We start from the raw sequence: 22945 nt of genomic DNA, 5'->3' as shown, positions 1-22945 counted from the left end.
AGCTTGTTATAATGAAAGAAACATGTCTAAAAATAATTACAACTGATAATTGATAACTGAATAATTACAACTGATTCTTTTAAAAAAGACCTTTTAAAATTCAGAGCAGAAGAAGGTTATATAGGGAGGGATATATATGTATTTTATATATATGTATATATATTTCTAACAGATTAGTCTCAAGTCTCATCCTTCCTTTCTCTCTACATTCTACTTTCCTGATTACATCCCCTCTTCACCAACCATCCTCCATCGTCCTGCAATTTTCTCTTTGGAATAATTAGGAATCAAACCAATAAAATGAACCATATCATTCACTTGGCATAGTTTTTTCTTCCTTGATTAAATGATTTTATATCAGTCTGTATAATATTTTAAAGATAAAGCCCGTATGGACTTTATGCAATACTGTAGATTTTCCTTTTAATGGAAGAAGAGCAAATAGGGCCTATGGGATTATGCCGTGTATTTCAATACAAGAGTTATTCATGCTCTTTACAGAAAGTAGAGCTATAGAGTTAATTTCATTTATATTTTTAAAGATATAGGCTTTATTGCTAAAACCCCAATATTGCACTCATTTACTACTTTTTAAAAATATCTTTTTGTGATAATTTTTTGTCAGAAAAGAACACGTGAAGAGGAAATGTGTTGAATTTTAAGTTTAAAAAAATTGACAAATAAGGCTAGAACAGATGTAATTCAAACTTGCCTTTGCTATCATTCTCTTTTCTTTTGTATTGGTTCTATAGTATAACTTCTTCATTTAAGCACTGTAATAAAGCTTTGAAGATCACTCCTGAAATGCTCTCCTCTATTTGTTGTATCTAAGAACTTGGATTTTTTTTGGAAATTAAACTAATTCAGGGATAAACTGAATAAACATGATTTAACATATTTACGTTAAGAAGATCAGGCTTAATGTTTCTACTGGTCACAGTCTCAGTGACTGGTAGGTGTAAATAAGGTTCATATTAGAAAATAATAAACTATTGATGTTAATCTTTGATGTAAATGGGACATTAAGCTCATGTTTATTTTAGCATCTCAGTTATGAGAAGTGTTACATCATGTGAATTGTAAATGCTGTAGCTTTTTGTTTGTAAATGAACAAAAGTGAAGGGAAAATGGAAGATTGTTCTATTTGATTTACCCCAAATAGATAACTAAAATGAACCTGTTTTATGTCTGTGTAAATCTTAACTTTTTTAAGACTGTTAATGAACCATGAATGAGTTTTAAATTTTTACTAATTTATGGCTGGCTGTTTATATCCCTTAGATGAGATAAATGCCATTTAATATGCCTTAATACCTGGAGCTTTAGAATAAATTTGTCTGTAGTAAAAATGGTATTTACAAGCCATCAAACTGTAAAAGCATCCCAGTGTTATTAAATGAGTTAATATTCCATAAGCTAGCTTTTAAAATCACTTTTATAGTTTTTAAAATTAATTTATTGTAATATCTTGATAAATAGTAAAGGTGAAAAAATGTAGTTTGTAGCTTTTATATTTCATTCATTGTCTCAGCCTTGGTAAGCTTGGGACCAGTGAAGGGTGGGAGACTGAGAGAGGGGATGTACTGGTTGATGAACCTGCTTTCTTTAGAGGTGAGGGAGATTTCTTCTTCAGTTTTTTCCACTCCATCCACTCCCTTCATCTCCCTGTTTATCATCTGTCTTCTTTTCCAACAGTGGTGAAAAATGTGGGAGTTTGCCACCTTTGCAGGATTTTTTTTTTTTTCTTTCTTAGAGTTCATAGAATACTTCCTGGTAAAACATTAGCTTTTATGATAACAATACGTTTATTATAATGGCTTCATTCTCTTTTGCAGCAGTAGGCAAGAGACTGGAAGAAATTCAGGTTGATGTGGGGTTTAATTATTGAAAGTCACTCAGTTGTGTCCGACTCTTTAATTATTGAAAGTCACTCAGTTGTGTCTGCTTGGAATCTGGAGACCTGGATAGGAGTATTATCTCTGCCACCCATGGGCCATACAGTCTGTGGAATTCTCCAGGCCAGAATACCGGAGTGGATAGCTGTTCCCTTCTCCAGGGGATCTTCCCAACCCAGGAATGGAACCCAGGTCTCCTGCATTGCAGGTGGATTCTTCACCAGCTGAGCCACCAGGGAAGCCCAATTCATTATTAATCATTTATTAATGATTTTGTATAAAAAGGGATATGGGAGGTGTTGGTTCATTGTTAGGAGTCCTGTGTCAGTCATATTATTGTTCTGCTTACTATTAAATACATGGCAGTCCCTTCTTCCATTTCTTGAAATGCAGTCTTATGCCTTCTCTGTTATTTCTGTCTTTGTCTATGGAGTTTTTGACTACACGGAATTGCTTTTTAGAATGTCTCTTTACCTCCTTCGTCTGCCTCATTGGAATAATTTAATGTTAAAAAAAACAAAAACAAAAAAACTAACAAACCCAAACAATAGGAACCTATGTCCATTGAAGAGAACCAGCTCTGAAATGAAAATGGACAGTAATGTTCTCCTTTCATGGGAGTAGTTTTAGCAGATTTAAGCCATTTATTGTGGAATATTCACAAGGAGAAAGTGCATATTTGATGATTAGGGCCCTGGTCATTAGAGATCTGACTGACTGAATTTCTCTAACATACGGAGTTGTACTTGTACCTGAAAGAGATATATTCGGTAGAGATTGTAATTTTTTTGTGTGTGTGTTGAGTTTTGTGAATAGCTACTTAATTCAGTCAGTTCAGTTCAGTTCAGTCGCTCAGTTGTGTCCAACTCTTTGCGACCCCATGAATCACAGCACTCTAGGCTTCCCTGTCCATCACCAACTCCCGGAGTTCACTCAGACTCATGTCCATAGAGTCGGTGATACCATCCAGCCATCTCATTCTCTGTCATCAAATGGCAAAAGGTTGTAATTTTGAGAAAAATCTATTCTTTAAAATTAGAACTTAAGCCAGGGTAAATATTTTGTTTTCTTTTTGCAAGTTTCAAATTTTTCTTTATCTTTTAGAAAGTTATTGAAATTCTAGGGTTTAGAAGATGGTAATTGAAGCTCTTGAGTCAAAAAGTCTTTCTTTAGCATTGGTGAAATAAGCCTCAGTGGCATGAGAAAGGTAGATTTACTGAGTAATTCTGACTGCTTTCTCTGACATGATTATGGACATCTGGGTCTTCACCAGTTAGAACTGTTTAAGATCCAAGCAGTAGATTACCAGCTTGATACTTATAAGTATGAAGCATTCATAGAATGAATGATATAATGTTATTTTTAATTTGTAAGTAAATGAGGACTATGCTTCTTGTGCTGAGTAGGCTAAAGAGTTGTATACCTAATAAGGATGTACAAATAATAAAGAAACTTGCTAATATGCAGTTAGGAATGGTTCCTCTTATTAGTGTTTATAATGGCACAAATTAAAATGGTGAAAGTGAAATCAGCGAAGAACTCTGTTTTGGAGCAGTTTGTTAGATAACAGATATAAGAGCACATTCTCTGTTTTATAACTGCAGAAGTTCACTTAGAGCCATGCAGAATCCTACCTAAAAGGAAATAATGATCAACAACTAAAGTATTTTTGAAGGAAATGTGCATGTTTTTTCTGTGTATATTTGCACAGTGTCTGTCACCTTCTCTTTCCATGTCAAATATAAGGTTAAAACTAAGGTATTTAACATTTGAAAATTCTGAAGGAAAAAGGATCTGAAGTTTGGAAAAAGGCTGGTTTCTTCATGTTTTAGTACTCCTTTTTGACATAAAATTTTTTGAGAGTTCCACAGTTGTAAAGTTAAAATCTGAGTTCTTTCTTTTAATTTTTTGGATTGCTTTATTGAAGTTTATTGGACAGCGAGACCTGGCATGCTGCGGTTCATGGGGTCGCAAAGAGTTGGACATGACTGAGCGACTGAACTGAATTGATTGAAGTTTAATTTATGTATCATAAAATTCACCATTCAAATTTTAGTAAATTTACATAGTTGGTGTCTCCATGGTATAGAATCTGCCTGCCCATGTAGGAGATGTGGTTCAGTCCCTGGGTCGGGAAGACCCCCTGGAGAAGGAAATGGCAACCCACTCTAGTATTCTTGCCTGGAGAATCCCATGGACAGAGGAGCCTGGTGGGCTGCAGTCCATGGGGTTGTGACTTCGTGACTGAACAACAATAATATAGTCGTACAACAGTTATTACAATCCAGTTTTAGAACATTTTTGCCTTCCAGAAAGTGTCCTCTTGCCTATTTGCCCAACCCCTATTCCTGCCCTCAGCTCCAGGCAACCACTTGTCTGTATTTTGTCTCTGTAGTTTTGCGATTTATAGAAATTAGACATAAATGGAGTCATACAGTAAATGGTCTTTTGTTTCTGGCTCTTTTCATTTAGTATGGATTAAGAATGGATAAAGTAGAAAAGCTTTGAGCTTGGAATCTGGAGACCTGGATAGGAGTATTATCCCTGCCACCCGAATGTATAAACTTGGGTAAGCCATTTGTCCTCTCTGGGCCTCTGCTTCTTTCTCCATCAAGTGAATTATTTTGATTTTCTTCTATTTTGGTTTTCACACCTTGGTAGACATTCATTGACCTTTCCCTGGAACATACCTTAACTCTTTCCCGTAACACTTTTATGTCTATATACGTTTTTTCTGAATCAAAAACAAGGCTTATGGTCTTAAGAGGTGACTCAGCAATGGACAAATCTCAGACTGCCTTGAAGCATGAGGATGACTGATTAAACCTTTTCTTGGGCATTTTTTAGTTCATGTGTACAACTTTGAGAATAGGGATAGTATTAATTGCTGAGTTAATAATTAAAACTTTTGAAGAGAATAAAAGCAAAGTTGAATAATTGTCAGAGGTAGGGCTTTAAAAGTGATGGAAGCTTCTTAGGAACATAGGAAAAAATTACGCTTTTTAGTTATTTTTTGTTCTGGAAGTATAAAGTGGAGTAGAGCATTTTTAGTTAAGTTTGAGCCAAGCTGGGCTCTAGGAAGAAGAGCCAAAGGAGATATATGGCTACTGTTGGGAAGACTGTCCTAGGGCTCATCTGGAGGCAAAGCTGACAGATAACATTCAGGTGACAAATTAGGGGAAAAATATGTATATAGGGAATTGAAAATTAGGGGTGTGCATGTGTATACGTATGTGTAGCAGGTATAGACCCCAGACTGAGTAGGCTGGTATCAGGTATATGCCAAGGGTGTAATTTTCAATATAGTGTAGTAAAAGATAGGGCATTGAAAAACAGCTAACTAAATTTAAAAATGAGAGTGCTGTAGCTACTTTTAAATATTCAGTAATTTTGACTCTTAGAAACTATCAGAGCTTCTTATATCATCTGCAGTAGTAGGAAGTATGGCTATAAAATGATTGAACCTTTATTTTTATCCAACATAGTAGAATATATGAGTGGTGACCTGCAAAGCAGGCTTTGTAGAGGAAGGGAATGTAGCTGTAAATGTATTTTACTGATGGTGTCATTAGAGCAGTATAAAAAAATTTGTTCGTGCTTTATAGTCACACTTTTTGCTTGAAATGGTATTTTTATTTTAGATAAATCATATGATAACCAAAAATATCTGCAAATCAAGCCTGTATTAAATGAAGATTTTCCACTTTTGATAGTATTATAAAGGTTGTGTTAAGAGTTTAAATAATTTCCAAAAGTAGAATCTGAAAGCTTATTGTGCAATGGCAGCATCCTAGGAATAAATATAAAGCTTTCTAAAATGACTGTTTTTATGACAATAATATTCTTTTGAATATATGCTATACCATGTATTTTTAAATGTCCCACTGAAATTTCGACCTCATGGACTGTAGCCTGTAGCCTACCAGCCTTCTCTGTCCATGGGATTCTCCAGGCAACAGTACTGGAGTGGGTTGCCATTTCCTTCTCCAGGGAATCTTTCCCACCCAGGGATCGTATCCGGGTCTTCTGCATTGTAGGCAGATTATTTATCATCTAAGCCACCAGGGAAGCCCACATATAAAATACCTAAATATAAATTATGAAATTGAAAAAATTTCAATGTAAAGGAAGGGGAAACTTCTTTCTATAACTTGTGAAGCTTCAAAATGTTAAAGATAATCATCATTCATATTTTCCCAGGGAATTTTAACTATCAATCATAATAATAAGTGACAGCTGTCAGAAGGTATAGCCATTTCTACATTTAGAATTCTTCTTCTTTATACGAAAGAAAGTGAAAGTTTTAGTTGCTCAGTCATGTCTGACTCTGCGACGCCACGGAATATAGTCCTCGAGGCTTCTCTGTCCATGGGATTCTCCAGACAAGAAAACTGGAGTGGGTTGCCATTCCCTTCTCCAGGGAATCTTCCTGACCCAGGAATCAAACTGAGGTCTCCCGCATTGCAGGTAGATTCTTTACCATCTGAGCCATCAGGAAAGCATAGTTCTCTCAAATACTTGTCCTTAAGAAAATAGCTATTAGGGATTTGTTGAATAATCAGATACTACTTTGATATTTAGCAAAACACCAAGCAAGACTAGGAACTAAATTAAAGCAATAAAAATGATTAATTTCCAAGTTTTAATAAATTCTTAAAGGGTGCTGCAAAATACTTAACATTTATTTAACAAGTCTTTCCTGACTGACTTCCTACAGGGGCTATTTCAGACCTTTTCTTCCTCTTTCCTAGCCTGTAACGGTATACTGCTCTCAGACTTTGCAGGTTATTTCACTTGCTTTTTTTTTGAAAAGTGTAAGACAGTTAAGACCATCAAACAGAGGCTTCCTCAGCTTTGCTTTTCTTTATCAGTAAATTGTGTAATTTCCCCTCCCCTGTACCACTTGGTGTCAGGATGTGTCCGTTAGGCTTTCACGACTACTTCATGACAACTTGTATCCCAGCTACTCTTTAGAATAGGGCTTCCCTGGTGGCTCAGTGGTGAAAAATCTGTTTGCAGTGCAGGAGATGTGGGTTTGATCCCTGGATTGGAAAGATCCCCTGGAGAAGGAAATGGCAACCTACAGCAGTATTCTTGCCTGGAAAATTCCATGGACAGAGGAGCCTTGCGGGCTACTGTCCATGGGGTCACAAAGAATTGAGCATGACTGAGCTACTGAGGGATTGGGGGCAGGAGGAGAAGGGGACGACAGAGAATGAGATGGCTGGATGGCATCACCGATTTGATGGACATGAGTTTGAGTGAACTCTGGGAGTTCGTGATGGACAGGGAGGCCTGGCGTGCTGTGATTCATGGGGACGCAAAGAGTCAGACACGACTGAGCGACTGAACTGAACTGAGCTACTGAGTACACAAGAGATTAAAAACAAAATTGAGTGTCGAACATTCTGTAACAAGATGAAGCTGTGCTTGTTCAAGTACCTTTAGAATATATAGGTTCATTAAGTTTACTCCTTTATCATTTTAATTTCAGTTTTTCCTAACGGCATCTTTACTGGCCTAAAACAACAACAAAACCCCAAACCACTCCTCCTTACTCTTTCTACCACTTCCTCCATCCTCTGCTCCCTGCCCCGCCCCCCCTTTTGGTGTTACCCACAACTCAAAGAAACAGCAGTGTGTCTCTTGTTTTAATTTCTCTACCTTCTTTTTCAGTAAAACTATTCTCCTTGTCTTAATTATTAATGACCTTCTGAACTGCCAAGCCGAGGCATTTCTAGTATTAGTTTTAGTTTTTTAATTTTTCAGATCAGACAGTGTGAATCCCTTCTCCTGATTTTCCTTATAACTCAGTGGTCCTGGTTCTCCTATATATTCTAGAAACTCTTCATTCACAAGGTCAACTTCTTTATTAATTATTGGCCTTATACATTTTTCTTAATCTAGACTTTTTTCCTTGTAATGTTACAGTGTTTTTTAGCTTCAGTGTACCTCTTTCAGACAACTCCCACCCATACAGAAGCTGCTTGACTTTTAGTTTCCAGCTTGAGAGCGCCACCTGTTTGTTATTCCATCAAGCTCAGTGTACTCAGTTCTGAATTTTCTCTCATCCAAAATGTATTATTATTCTTTCTAACTTCCCTTTCTCTATTATTGGCTTATCCCTCTCGCTGTCCAAACTTGAATTCTGAGTTATCTTTGAATTCCCTCCCCATCAAATCCTTTCCATTGTCAAGCTGTAAATTCTGTCACTACAGTGTTTCTGTACTTCATCTGCTCTATTCTATTTCCTTTTTTTTTTAACTGCAGAAGTTTAAGTTCTCATTACTACTAACATAAATAATTATAATTTTGTAATTCCTGTAATAGAGGGAGAGGAGGAAGAGGCAGTTCTACTAGGGTGTGATAGGTAGGGAAAGAAAGTGACATTTAAGCTTCAGTTCAGTTCAGTCGCTCAGTTGTGTCCGACTCTTTGCGACCCCATGAATCATAGCACTCAGGGCCTCCCTGTCCATCACCAACTCCCGGAGTTCACTCAAACTCATGTCCATCGAGTTGGTGATGCCATCCAGCCATCTCATTCTCTGTCGTCCCCGTCTCCTCCCGCCCCCAATCCCTCCCAGCATCAGAATCTTTTCCAGTGAGTCAGCTCGTCGCATGAGGTGGCCAAAGTATTGGAGTTTCAGCTTTAGCATCAGTCCTTCCAATGAACACCCAGGATTGATCTCCTCTAGAATGGACTGGTTGGATCTTAGCACCAAAGAATAAGTAGGGAAATTCTAGGCAGGCAAACTGAATAAAGACTTATTCAAAGTTTATTGTATGTTGTCAACTCATAAGACTTTTGCTTTAATTCTTACTGCATGTGGGTGTTTTTCCTATTGGCACATGCTGTTGCCTTTCTTCAGATATTGAAGATCCAGAGAATGAATAATGTAAAGCCAGAGTGACACAGAATAATGTATATCTTATATTACCTAGCTTTGAGTGAGCAGAGTGGTAAAAATGTGAAGGGGTGAAAAGTGAGTGCCATTTGCACCGATGACTAGAAGCTGTCTTGAAGGCCCCCGACGCTTGGAATGTAAATCTTCAGTGGGCAGCTGTTTTCAGTCTGCCATTGACCCTTAAACAACTTAGATTGGAACTGTCCAGGTCCACTTATACTTTATATTTTTCAGTAGTAAATACTGCAGTACTATAAGGTCTCTGGTTGATTGAATTTGTGAATGTGGAGGAACTGCAGTTAATGGAGGGCTGACTATAAATTACACTTGGACTAACCCCTACACGTTGTTCAAGGGTCAAATGTAATTCCATATGGCTTTATCTTTTATTTTTGCCTCTTTCCACACGTTTGATTGCCCTACAGTAGGCTGCAGTCTGTGGGGTCGCTAAGGGTCGGACACAACTGAGCGACTTCACTTTCACTTTTCACTTTCACACATTGGAGAAGGAAATGGCAACCCACTCCAGTGTTCTTGCCTGGAGAATCCCAGGGACGGGGGAGCCTGGTGGGCTTCCGTCTATGGGGTCACACAGAGTCGGACACGACTGAAGTGACTTAGCAGTAGCAGCAATATAAAGATATTACGAAGTCCTGCTGCTGCTAAGTCACTTCAGTCATGTCCGACTCTGTGTGACCCCATAGACGGAAGCCCACCAGGCTCCCCCGTCCCTGGGATTCTCCAGGCAAGAACACTGGAGTGGGTTGCCATTTCCTTCTCCAAATCTTTATATTAATAGCCACTAATAACAAAAGTAAATTAACTGAGGGTCACAGCATGTAAAGAAATGATTTACTATTTCTGTTCCCTTAGAGAAGCAAGATGTTTTGTGCTTTTCAAATGGGAAACACTGAAAATAACAACAATCCTAAAATGTTTAAACCAAAATGTGACTTTCTGACTTTGCAAGTAGAATAACCTAGATAGCATATTAAAAAACTTTTACTTTGCCAACAAAGGTCCATGTAGTCAGAGCTATGTTTTTTCCAGTAGTTGTGTATAGATGTGAGAGTTGGACAATAAAGAAAGCTGAGGAGAAGGAAATGGCAACCTACTCCAGTATTCTTGCCTGGAAGTCCATGGACAGAGGAGCCTGGCGGTCTGCGGTCCATGGGGTTGCATGACTGAGCATGTGTGCATGACAGTGGAGGGAGATGGGTTGGTAGCAATAAACTGGTAGAACTAAAAAATAAAATAAACCTGAGTGCCGAAGAATTGATACTTTGGAACTGTGGTGTTGGAGAAGACTCTTGAGAGTCCCTTGGACTGCATGGAGATCCAACCAATCCATCCTAACGGAAATCAGTCCTGAATATTTATTGGAAGGACTGAGGCTGAAGCTGAAACTCCAATACTTTGGCCACCTGATACAAAGAACTGACTCATTGGAAAAGACCCTGATGCTGGGAAAGATTGAAGGCAGGAGAAGGGGATGACAGAGGATGAGATGGTTAGATGGCATCACCGACTCAATGGACATGAGTTTGAGTAAACTCTGGGAGTTGGCGATGGACAGGGAGGCCTGGCATGCTGTGATTCATGGGGTTGCAGAGAGTCGGACATGACTGAGCGACTGAACTGAACTGAGAATGGAGGTAGAAGCAGTCTAGGAACAGCCAGATCCAAACATTTAAATGTCTTCCGGATCTTTTCCATTTCTTGACTTCTTCCTTTGTGTTGGTCTTATTTTCTGCTTATGTTGGAAGGCTTATTTTTGACAGAAATGTATGGACTCAGACTACTGAGGACTTAAATTTCTGAAGGAAGACTTATAATTGGACCCATCCTTAGAGAATTGTCATTGTCACCAGAACCACATAAAATGGCAGAGGGTCAGTTCGCCAAAGGATGGGAATACTATAAACCAGAGAAGTGAGAGAAGGAATGAGAAGTAGGCAAAAACCATCTATAATCATTAGGAGGAGGAAAGGAAGGGAGTAGGAAATACAGGGAAAGGAGAATGAATATACAGGAGAGAGAAGCAAGTTAAGGGAAAGGAACTATTATTAGTTGAGAGTTTACTGGGTGCTAGAGAGTCGGACACGACTGAGCGACTGAACTGAAGCCTTGGGTTCCCCTTCATGGATCACAACCTTGTTGTGACTAAGGGGATTGCACACCTCAGTGATGCTATGAGCCATGCCACGCAGGGCCACCCAAGACGGACTAGTCATAGTGAAGCATCTGACACAGTGGGGTCCACTGGAGGAGGAAATGACAATCTGTTCCAGGATTCTTGCCTGGAGAACCCCATGAACAGTATGAAAAGGCAAAATGATATGATCCCTGAAGATGAGACCCTTGCTGAAGATGAGGAAGGATGGTGTCCAGTATGCCGCTTAGGAAGAGCAGAGGTTAATTGCTGATAACTTCAGAAAGGAGGAAGTGGCTGTGCCAAAGTGGAAACGACACTGAGTGGTGGTTGTACCTGTCGGTGAGAGAAAGGGCCGATGTTGTAAAGAACAGTATTCATCGGAACGTGGAACGCTGGGTCTATGAATGAAGGTGAACCAGACGTGGTCAAGCAGGAGATGGCAAGATTCAGTGTCGACATCTTAGAAATCAGTGAACTAAAATGGACGAGAACGGGCAAATTTAATTCAGATGACCATTATACCTACTTCTGTGGGCAAAGTCCTTTAGAAGAAATGGAGTAGTCCTCATAGTCAACAAAAGAGTCCGAAATGCAGTACTTGGGTGAAACCTCAAAAACAACACAGTGATCTCGGTTCATTTCCAAGGCAGAATCACAGTAATCCAAGTCTATGCCCTAACCCCTGATGCCGAAAAAGCTGAAGTTGATGAGTTCTGTGAAGACCTACATAACAACACCTTCTAGAACTAATACCAAAAGAAAAGATTCCCTTTTCCTCATAGGGGATTGGAATGCAAAAGTAGGAAGTCAAGAGATACCCGGAATAACAGGCAGGTTTGGCAAATGAAGCAGGGCAAAGGCCAACAGAGTTTTGTTAAAAGAACATGCTGGTCATAGTAAACACCCTTTTCCAATAGTGCAAGAGACAGCGCTACACATGGGCATCACCAGATGTCAATACTGGAATCAGATTACTTCCCTCGTGGCTCAGTGGTGTAGAACCCACCTGCCAGTGCAGGAGGCTTGGGTTCAGTCCCTAAGTTGGGAAGATACCTTGAAGAAGGAAATGGCAACCCACTCCAGTATTCTTGCCTGGGGAATTCCACGGACAGAGGAACCTAGAGGGCTCCCATCCATGGGGCTGCAAAAGAGTTGGACATGACTTAACAACTAAACAGCAGCAACAATGTTCTTTGCAGCTGAAGATGGAGAAGCTCTATACAGTCAGCAAAACAAGACCTGAAGCTGACTATGACTCAGATCATGAGCTCCATATTGCAAAATTCAGGCTTAAATTGGAGAAATCAGGGAAAACCACCAGGCCATTTGGGTAAGACCTAAATTAAATCCCTTCTGATGATACAGTGGAGGTGATGAATAGATTCAAAAGATTAGATCTTGTAGACAGATCAGGTAGTGTGCCTGAAGAAATGTGGATAGAGGTTTGCCACACTGTACAGGAGGCAGTGACCAAAACCGTTCCAAAGAAAAAGAAATGCAAGAAGACAAAGTGGTTATCTGAGGAGGCTTTACACATAACTGAGGAAAGAAGAGACATGAAAGGCAAGGGGCAAAGGGAAAGATATACAGGACTGATTGGAGAGTTCCAGAGAATAACAGGAAGAGATAAGAAGCCCTTCTTAAAAGAACAGTGCAAAGGGATAGAGGAAAACAATAGAATGGGAAAGACTAGAGATCTCTTCAAAAAAATTGGAGCTATCAAGGGAACATTTCATGCAAGGATGAGCATGATAAAGGACAGAAATCTTAAGGACCTAACTGAAGTAGAAGAGATTAAGAAGAGGTAGCAAGAACACTGAAGAGCTATACAAAAGAGGGCTATATGACTTGGATAACCATGACGGTGTGGTCATTCACCTAGAGCTAGACATCCTGGAATGTGAGGTCAAATCCAGCTGAGCTATTTAAAATCCCCCCAAATGACACTGTTAAAGTGCTGCAGTCAAATGTCAGCAAATTTGGAAAACTCAGCAATGACAAGTTCAATTCAGTTCAGTCGCTCAGTCGTGTCCGATTCTTCGTGACCCCATGGACCACAGCACGCCAGGCCTTCCTGTCCATCAGCAACACCCGGAGTTTACTCAGACTCATCTCCATTGAGTCGGTGATGCCATCCAACCATCTCGCACTCCGTCATATCCTTCTCCTCCTTTTCTTAATCTTTCCCAGCATCACGGTCTTTTCCAATGAGTCAGTTCTTCGCATCAGGTGGCCAAAATATTGGAGTTTCAGCTTCAGCATCAGTCCTTCCAATGAACACCCAGGACTGATCTCCTTTAGGATGGACTGGTTGGATCTCCTTGCAGTCCAAGGGACTCTCAAGAGTCTTCTCCAACACCACAGTTCAAAAGCATCAATTCTTTGGCACTCAGCGTTCTTTATATCCAACTCTCACATCCACACGTGACTACTGGGAAAACCATACCCTTGACAAGATGTACCTTTGTTGGCAAAAAATGTTTCTACTTTTTAATATGCTATTTAATATGCTAGGTTGGTCATAACTTTCTTTTCAAGGAGTAAGCATCTTCATTTCATGGCTGCCGTAACTATCTATAGTGATTTTGGAGCCCAGAATAATAAAGACAGCCACTGTTTCCACTGTTTCCCCATCTGTTTGCCATGAAGTGATGGGACCAGATGCCATGATCTTTGTTTTCTAAATGGTGAGCTTTAAGCCAACTTTTTCACTCTCTTCTTTCACTTTCATCAAGAGGCTCTTTAGTTCTTCTTCACTTTCTGCCATAAGGGTGGTGTCATCTCTCCCGGCAATCTTGATTCCAGCAATGGCCAGAGGACTGAAAAAGGTCAGTTTTCATTTCAATTCCCAGGGCAATGCCAAAGAAAGTCCAAACTATTAATACCATACAGTTGTGTTCATTTTACGTGCTGCTGCTGCTGCTGCGTCACTTCAGTCGTGTCCGACTCTGTGTGACCCCATAGACAGAAGCCCACCAGGGTCCCCCGTCCCTGGGATTCTCCAGGCAAGAACACTGGAGTGGGTTGCCATTTCCTTCTCCAATGTGTGAAAGTGAAGTCGCTCAGTCGTGTCCGACCCTTAGCGACCCCAGGGACTGCAGCCCACCAGGCTCCTCCATCCATGGGATTTTCTAGGCAAGAGTACTGGAGTGGCTTGCCATTGCCTTCTCTGATTTTACGTGCTAGCAAGGTAATACTCGAAATCCTTCAAGCTAGGCTTCAGCAATACCTGAACCAAGAACTTCCAGATGTACAAGCTGGGTTTAGAAAAGGCAGAGGAACCAGAGATCAAATTGTTAACATTTGTTGGATCATGGAGAGAGTAAGGGAATTCCAGAAAAACATCTACTTCTGCTTCATTGACTACTCTAAAGTTTTGACTGTGTGGCTCACAAAAAACTATGTAAAATTCTTAGAGATAGGATACTAGACAAACTTATCTGTCTCCTGAGAAACCTGTATGCAGGTCAAAAAGCAATAGTTAGAACCAAACATGGAACAATGGCCTGGTTCGAAATTGGGAAAGGAGTCCATCAATGCTGTATATTGTCATCCTGCTTATTTAACTTTTATGTAGTGTACATCATGCAAAATAACTGGTTGGATGAGTCACAAGCTAAAATCAAGATTGCTGGGAGAAATATCAACAACTTCAGATATGCAGATGATACCAGAAAGCAAAGAGCAAATAAAGAGTTTGTTTATTCATCTGTTTAGAAGTTTGTGTTGCTTCTAGTTCTTGGCAGTTATAAATAAACCTGCTGAAAACATTTGAGAATAACTTTGTATGAATGTGAATTTTCATTTCCTTTCGGTAAGTACCTAGGAGTGGGATTGCCGAATCATATGGTAAGTGTATGTTTACTTTTATAAGAAACTGCCAAAATATTTTCTGAAGTTGACTTTACCGTTTTGTATTCCCATGTTCAGTATGTGAGTTCCAGTTGATCTTCATCCTTGCTAGCACTTGGTATTGTCAGATTTTTTTTTTTTAATTCTTTTCATAGATTTATGTCATTGGGCTTTTAATGTGTATTTTCCTAATGACTCATGATGCTGAGTATATGTGTGCTTTAAAAGTCTTTTCTTTAACATTCTGAGAATGTGTATTTGTTTTTTAAAAAATGATTGCATTTTTCCCCAGAATCATACAGTAAATGGCTTTGACAAGGCCTTTGATGAGCATTTGGGTTATTGCTCCTACATTGCACAATCCAGAGGACACCATTCACTCACACTCACACACACAGTGCTCTGTGGAATTGTGCAGTGCTGCAGTCCTGCTATATATTTACAGCTATTATCTTGAGTTATTGGTGATTAGTTCCCGTGGAAAATTTGAGTAGTATCAACTGATGCATTTAAAAATAATTTCCCAGGGTTTCCCTGAAATGAAATTTTGTCCAAGAACAGGTTCTGAAAAAATGCCCTACAGGCAGTATGGCTAATGGATCAGACTTGGGAGATAGAAAGGCCTATTTCAAATTCTCAGCTCCTCCATTTACAGCATTTACAGTGACTTTGGGCATCTTATCTGGCTTCTCTGAAGCCATTTTTTCCCAGCAAAACAGCATTGATAATATTTCCCTTTTATAAGAGTTATTATTAATGCATGCAAAATACCTGCACAGGGTCATTTCAGTTCAGTTTCAGTCGTGTCCAACTCTTTGCAACCCCATGGACTGCAGCATGCCAGGCTTCCCTGTCCATCACCAACTCCCAGAGGTTGCTCAAACTCATGTCCACTGAGTTGGTGATGCCATCCAACCATCTCATCCTCTGTCGTCCCCTTCTGTAATCATGAGTGTGTTATAAAAAAAGACTTTGAAATATAGCAGCTGTTTAGGGACTGAGAAACGTACTTTACTTGAGACAAGAAGATATGTGACTGAATACTTCTGGATACCATTAGTTCTGTTCAGTGAAGTTAGGATATTTGAGGCAACAGTGAACTTTATAAGATTTTTCTAAACTTTATAATTTCTTGTTGTGATTCCATGGTGATTACAGTAAATCCTTAAAGCAGCAGGCCAGCAGAACCAGGGAGATTCTGGATACAAAGAGAGAGGTTTACCAAACAGTATATGGAAAGGAGGTTAGGTTGAGTTTCTGGACCTGGGAAGTAACTTACAAGTCTTAACTGTAGAAGAGTCATAGTGTGATCTTGTTTGTTTGCTTGCTGGTTTTTTTGGTTTGGTTTTAAGCCATCTCTCTACCTTGGTGTTTTCTGTTAGACTCATTGGTTTCTACTTCTGTATAGTAAGGAGGTTTCACAACTTTGAGTCATACTGTTTGGGCTCACAGTTTTGTTACTTTCCAGGTGATTTTTTTTTTTTGGGGTAACAATATGAGGACCCACTCCAGTGTTCTTGCCTGGAGAATCCCAGGGACAGGGGAGCCGGGTGGGGTTCCGTCTAAGGGGTCACACAGAGTCGGACACGACTGAAGTGACTTAGCAGCAGCAGCAGCAGCAACAATATGAGGAGGAGTAAGAAATAGCTTAAGAAATAGAATTAAAGGTCCTTCTCTTTCTCCATTTCTTCTCTCTCAGGTGATATTTCATTCTAGTCACTTTGTAGCTTAGAGAAGGAAGATTTGCATTCACATGTCCTTTTTTATCTGCCTTTTCTTCCCTTTGATCTACTATGTCACATTGTCTGTTTTTTTCAAGTTAACAAAACCTAGATATTTAGCACTATCTCCAGTTGCTGCCGCCAGCCTCCATCCTAAGGCAGCTCCCCTTCTCCTGCTTCTCCGTCTGTGGTTAAACTCTTGGTACCATTTCACTTTTACATTTCTTAAATTCCCAAAGTCTCTACTTTCAACATTTTTTGGTATATTTTTTCACCGACACAGGATTACAATCAGAAGCAGTTGTAAGGGCTAGTTATGTGGTTTCCTAAGTTTTAATTAGTTTTAAAGAAAATTTTTAAACTGGTATATAAATGAATGTGTAAATGTAGTTGCTGGTATTTCATTTTCTACTGGAAAAGATATAATTCCCCCAAAATAATGTGGAGCCATCAAGTACTGCCACCACCCTCTCTTCTCTGCCCCCCCAGTGGTGGTTGACAGTGGTGGTTAATTAGCCACCAGCAGCTCCTCCACTGATTATGTCTAACTCACTAATACCCTCCTTGTAAACTTGTCAGTATTGCTGCCCAGACTTGACAGAGAGGCACATTTTCTTAGAAATTTATGTCACCTGTTTTGAATAGGGACACTTTTATTGTCTTAGACGTCTGTTTTCCTCTTTGTTAGGCAGTTTAATAGTATGTTCATCAAATGTTTGTTTATTGAGAAAGTACTGTATGGCAGACATTGTATTAGGCCCCAATTATGTCAACAGAAACGAAAATGCTCAAAGGGAAGGCACCTTAATCTCTCTGTTCAGTTCAGTTCAGTTCAGTTGCTTAGTCATGTCTGACTCTTTGCGACCCCATGAATCACAGCACGCCAGGCCTCCCTGTCCATCACCAATTCCTGGAGTTCACTCAAACTCATGTCCATCGAGTCGGTGATGCCATCCAGCCATCTCATTCTCTGTCGTCCCCGTCTCCTCCCACCCCCAATCCCTCCCAGCATCAGAGTCTTTTCCAGTGAGTCAACTCGTCGCATGAGGTGGCCAAAGTATTGCAGTTTCAGCTTTAGCATCAGTCCTTCCAATGAACACCCAGGATTGATCTCCTTTAGAATGGACTGGTTGGATCTCCTTGCAGTCCAAGGGACTCTCAAGAGTCTCCTCTAGCACCACAGTTCAAAAGCATCAATTCTTCGGCGATCAGCTTTCTTCATATTCCAACTCTCACATCCATACTAAAGTTTTAACTTATTTTTTTCATTCTGTTTGTAACTTTAAACTACAAAAACAAATATTACATCGAATTCCCATGTAACATCATCTGACTTCAACCTCAATCCTTTGTGAGAAAACAAAATTCAGCTAAGTAAATTTGAAAATGTGATTGGCTTTATTCAGTGATTCATGAATTGGGCAGCATTCCATTCTATCTAGCAAATAGAAAGGAGCTCTGAAGAGTTGAGCAAAATGGGAGAAGGGAACAGGAACAGGGACAAAGAAAGAGCAGAGTTGCCTCATCCTTCTTTGGGGTAATTCAAGAGGTCTGTCAGGTGGATTCTCTCTCTACTGCTAACCAGGAAATTCCAGATTGACTTGTTTAAGATTGCATTCCTGTGAGAGATTGAAATTGTTTTCAGGTTAGGTATTAAGTCTTGGTTTGCGGACATGGGTCTTAGCACAAATGACTCCATTTTGGGCCTGTTGTCTCTCCCCTCAACACCATTTTTGATGATATATCGTGATGAAAATTCCAGAAATCATGCTGTTTTATCCATGAATACTTTAGGATGAAACTTGAATTTCTTTTCGTAGTGTAATTACAATGCCATTGTTATACTTAAAAACAATTAACTAATTCTTAAAATTAACCGATACTCTCCAATTACGTACAAAAAGTCTTTTGCGTTTGGTTTGTTTAAATCAGTATCCCAAAACGGTCCAGTCACTATAATTGGTTGTATAAGATCTGTTTTAAATTTCTTAAAAAAAAAAACTACTTACTATAATTGGTTGAGTAATGTGTTTTGTTTCTTTGAAACTAGAATATCCTGGCTCTCTATTTTTCCCTATTCTATAGACTTGTTGAAAAAAAAGTTTTATTTTGGTGTTTTTTTCCTGATAGAATTTAGTTAGATTTGGAATAATTAGCACTTGCTGCAACACATTTTATCTGTATTACTTCCACCTGATAAAACTTAGCTTTCCAGGTTGTCAGTTACCATAAGTGACTTCTGTGTCTTCACTGAATTTTCTGAACAACTGCCTTAAGATGCATGCATGCATGCATCTAACCAGAATCCTTTTCCCTGGGAAAGACTTAACTTCCCTGGTGATATAAGGCCTTTAAAAAAACAACCAACTCTTAGCTTTTTATGACATCTGTGACTAGCATGTAAGTCACAAGTATTAACAAGAGTTCATTAGGGCCCATGAAGAATCAGTAAAAGCATGAAGTGAGACACTATACATATTAGGGGAACATTTTACCATAGTCCAGTGATCTCTTTTGTTGTAGATGAGAAGTACCCTTGACCTAAATGAGATTGAGGAGAAACTTCCTTATCTGTGCAACAATTTATAACAACTGAATCTTGTAGTAATTATTTTAGACCCAAGGTAACAAAACTGGAACTATATTTTATAATCCAACCACATCTGCCTTTAAAAGAAGAAAAAAGTGAATGAATGTAATGAGCAAGTTATACAGAAAGAAATGTATTGTCACACATTTTAAGTGATTCTTTTTTATTAAGATGATATCTTGGATAAGTGGCAAGATATTTTTTACAATTCAGTACATTGACAGGTAACTAATTTTCATTATAATTTTGGGAATTTACTTCCTTATTTCATACATGGAGACCTGTTATACACTTGGGTGGTACAGTTAGAGATCAGGATTGTTGAAACGTAGATGTCATTTTAATTATAGTTTATAGTACTGTACCTTAGAATATATTCATATATTTGCAGAAAAATATATATGTTATTAGTAACTCAAAAAATTGAACCAAGCTTTGGTTGACAATGAAATTTGTTTAATAAGTAAACATTTTTAAGTTTAAAACTGAGTATGGCATAAAATTGAGAGAGGTATCATACCTACAAAATATCTCAGAACTCTTGAGTTGTTAAAAAGAAGGAAGGTTTGAAAAACTGTCATAGCCAGGAGGAACCTAAAGAGATATGACAACTAAATATAATTTGGTATATTATCTGGGATCCTGGAACAGAAATAGAGGTTTAGGTAATCTGCATAAGCTATGGGCTTTAGTTAATAATAATACATCAGCATTTGTTTATTAATTTTAACAAATGTACTATACAGGGCTTCCCTTGTGGCTCAGCTGGTAAAAGAATCTACCTGCAATGCGGGAGACCTGGGTTCGATCCCTGGGTTGGGAGGATCCCCTGGAGAAGGGAAAGGCTACCCACTCCAGTATTCTGGCCTAGAGAATTCCATGGACTATATAGTCCATGGGGTCGCAAAGAATCAGAGACAACTGAGCGACTTTCACAGACAGACCTACTAATGTAAGATGTTACTATTAGGGGAAACTGAAAGGGGGGGCAGTACATGGGAACAATGTTATCTTCTGAATTTTTCTTTAAAACTATTCTAAAAGAGACTATTTAAACAATGAGAAAGTTAATTTTTTAAAATTATGAATAATAATAACTGCTTGAGAACAGGGTCATTTGATATTAATATTTGTATGCATAAAGAATAAGCACTCAGTAAATGTTGTGTGACACTGTTTCCCTAGGTTATTTTGTAGAAGGAGTTTTGGGAAGATGAGAAGCAGAAAATTGATAAAGAAGCTATTTAATTTTCTTAATTTTGATTAAAAAGTTACCAAAAATTTGAGTTGACTTTATTTGAATACATTTTTACTGAATGAATTAAAAATGTCTGCGTAAGGTTTCTGTTTTTTCTTGAGGCCAGTTTGAAATTTTCAGTATTGTAAATGATTCTGCATCAAGCTTAGTTTAGTTTATAAAACTGTTTCATTCCATTAACAGGCTGAGTGCTAAGCATTAAAAATAGTCCTTTAATAAGAAGAATTAAATATAATATTTAAAAAAAAAAACCCTGAGCATTTCAACATTATTAGCCATTAGGGAAATTACAACTTAAAACCAGAAAGAAATACTACTATGTACCTTTTAGAATGCAAAACAAAACGAAGACACAAAACTTTGACAATACCAAACTGGCAGGGATGTGAAGCAGCTGGAACTCTTGTACATTGCTGACAGGAATGCAAAATTGTACAGTCACTTTGGATAATAGCTTGGCAGTTTCTTATATAAAATTAAACATACACTTAACATGTGGCCCAGAAATCTCACCAATAGGTATTTGCCCAAGAGGAATGAATTTATGTTCCCTCAAATTATATACCTGTCTGCTTTATAAGGCATTTGGTCTAAGTACTGGCTAAATAAACTTATGTTAAGTGTTATTTGACATTTTCTTTATTAGATTTTTTCACTTTCAAGGATTTATACAAGAAGTGACTGATAATAAAAATTTTTTTATATCAAAAGAGTTAGTACTATAATCATTCTGTCCAAAGAATTTGACCTAGAAGTACAATGCCACATTTTTGAATAGGTAGTAATTATTTACTGAAATCATAACACTGTCCAGTGAGCACTTTGCGAAACATTTTAAGTATATATTTTGCTCAGTATTATGGTTATTATTTTCTCTGTTTCACTCATGAGGAAACTGAAGCATAGAGTTATTAAATGACTTGCCTAGGATCACACAACTGGAATGTGATAGAGTTGGAATTTCAACTGTGTCAGACTCAAAATTCCTTTCTTCTTCTTCTTTTTTTTTTTTTTTTACAATTTATTATACAACAAAATGTACAGATTATTATGATTATGAAAATAAAGTACAAATTCAAGAAAAGACTACACAGAACAAGTCAATTTAATGTATTATAAACTAACACAGTTATAGCCACCACCCTGGAAACTTGTAACTGTTTCCCTCCCAGTAGTAACAATTATTTTGATTTTTGTGGTAATATAATTTTATCACCTGTGTGTGTTTTTTTCTAGATAGTACACTTTAATCTTACCTATTTCAGTTTTGAATTTCGTATGTCTTTTGAGCCTTTTAATCTGTAGGTTCCCATCTCATTTCTCTTTTCTGCACAGTTTAGCTGCTGAACCCTGGCTGACTTGTAGAGTTTCCCACAGTTTGGTTCTGCTGATTGCATACTAATGGTTAATTCAGCATGCCTTTGACTTTTTTATGTGTCCTGCAGGTTTTCTGTGGGATCTAGAGTCTTGATCAGGAAGAGGTATGATCCTGACAAGACTATATGAGGTTATATTCATTAGGGGGACTTGATATCTGTGTGAATCTTTTTTGTGATGTTACCAGCCATGGATATTTAATACCTGCATACTGCTGCTTAGTTGCTTCATTTGTGTCTGACTCTGTGCGACCCTATGGGCCATAGCCTGCCAGGGTTCTCTGTCCAAGGGATTCTCTAGGCAAGAGTACTGGAGTGGGTTGCAATGCCCTCTTCCAGGAGATCAGGGATTGAACCCAGGTCTCTTGCATTGCAGGAAGAGTCTTTATTACTGAGCCATCAGGGAAGCCCATTTAATACCTGCTGCTGCTAAGTCACTTCAGTTGTGTCCGACTCTGTGTGACCCCATAGATGGAAGCCCACCAGGCTCCCCCATCCCTGGGATTCTCCAGGCAAGAACACTGGAGTGGGTTGCCATTTCCTTCTCCAATGTGTGAAAGGGAAAAGTGAAAGTGAAGTCGCTCAGTTGTGTCCGACCCTTAGCGACCCCACAGACTGCAGCCTACCAGGCTCCTCCATCCATGGGATTTTCTAGGCAAGAGTACTGGAGTGGCTTGCCATTGCCTTCTCCGATTTAATACGTACATCCAGTAATTCACTGGGGATTGCAAAATGGTGATATTCTAAGTAATTTTTATTTATGATTTAGGGTACTTCCATATAATATCTTCAACTGTTATTTTGTTATTAGTACAATTTACAAGGAAGTTCAGTCAGTCAGTCGTGTCCGACTTTTTGTGACCCCATGGACTGCAGCATGCCAGGCCTCTCTGTCCATGACTAACTCCTGGAACTTGCTCAAACACATGTCCCTTAAGTCAGTGATGCCATCCAACTATCTCATCCTCTGTCGTCCCCTTCTCGTCCTGCCTTCAATCTTTCCCAGCATCAGGGTCTTTTCCAATGAGTCAGTTCTTTGCATCAGATGGCCAAAGTATTGGAGTTTAAGCTTCCGCATAGATCCTTCCAATGAATATTCAGGACTGATTTTCTTTAGGGTTGACTGATTGGATCTCCTAGCAGTCCAAGGGACTCTCAAGAGCCTTCTCCAACACCACAGTTCAAAAGCATCA

At 38.7% G+C, this 22945-nt stretch overlaps 1 protein-coding gene across 14 annotated transcripts in view; it reads left to right on the top strand.

Moving 5' to 3' along the window:
* The window catches only part of FUT8 (fucosyltransferase 8), a 452301-nt gene that overhangs the window by 127540 nt on the left and 301816 nt on the right, over positions 1 to 22945 (top strand). For 4 of the 14 annotated variants that reach the window (XM_055437109.2, XM_055437114.2, XM_088839530.1 and 1 more), the window contains exon 1: positions 4368 to 4464. The exons of the other annotated variants lie outside the window; for them this stretch is intronic. The gene's annotated coding sequence lies outside the window, so the exon portion shown is untranslated. Of the gene's footprint in view, positions 1 to 4367; positions 4465 to 22945 lie in introns of those variants that run through there. 14 annotated transcript variants of the gene reach the window in all.

Source organism: Moschus berezovskii, chromosome 9 (genome assembly GCF_049115385.1).
Source record: "Moschus berezovskii isolate FMDL1 chromosome 9, NW_MosBer_1.0, whole genome shotgun sequence".
In the NCBI taxonomy this organism is placed as follows: Eukaryota; Metazoa; Chordata; class Mammalia; order Artiodactyla; family Moschidae; genus Moschus; species Moschus berezovskii.
The sequence above is the reverse complement of the archived record's forward strand: the minus strand, read 5'-3'. Positions and strand labels throughout refer to the sequence as shown.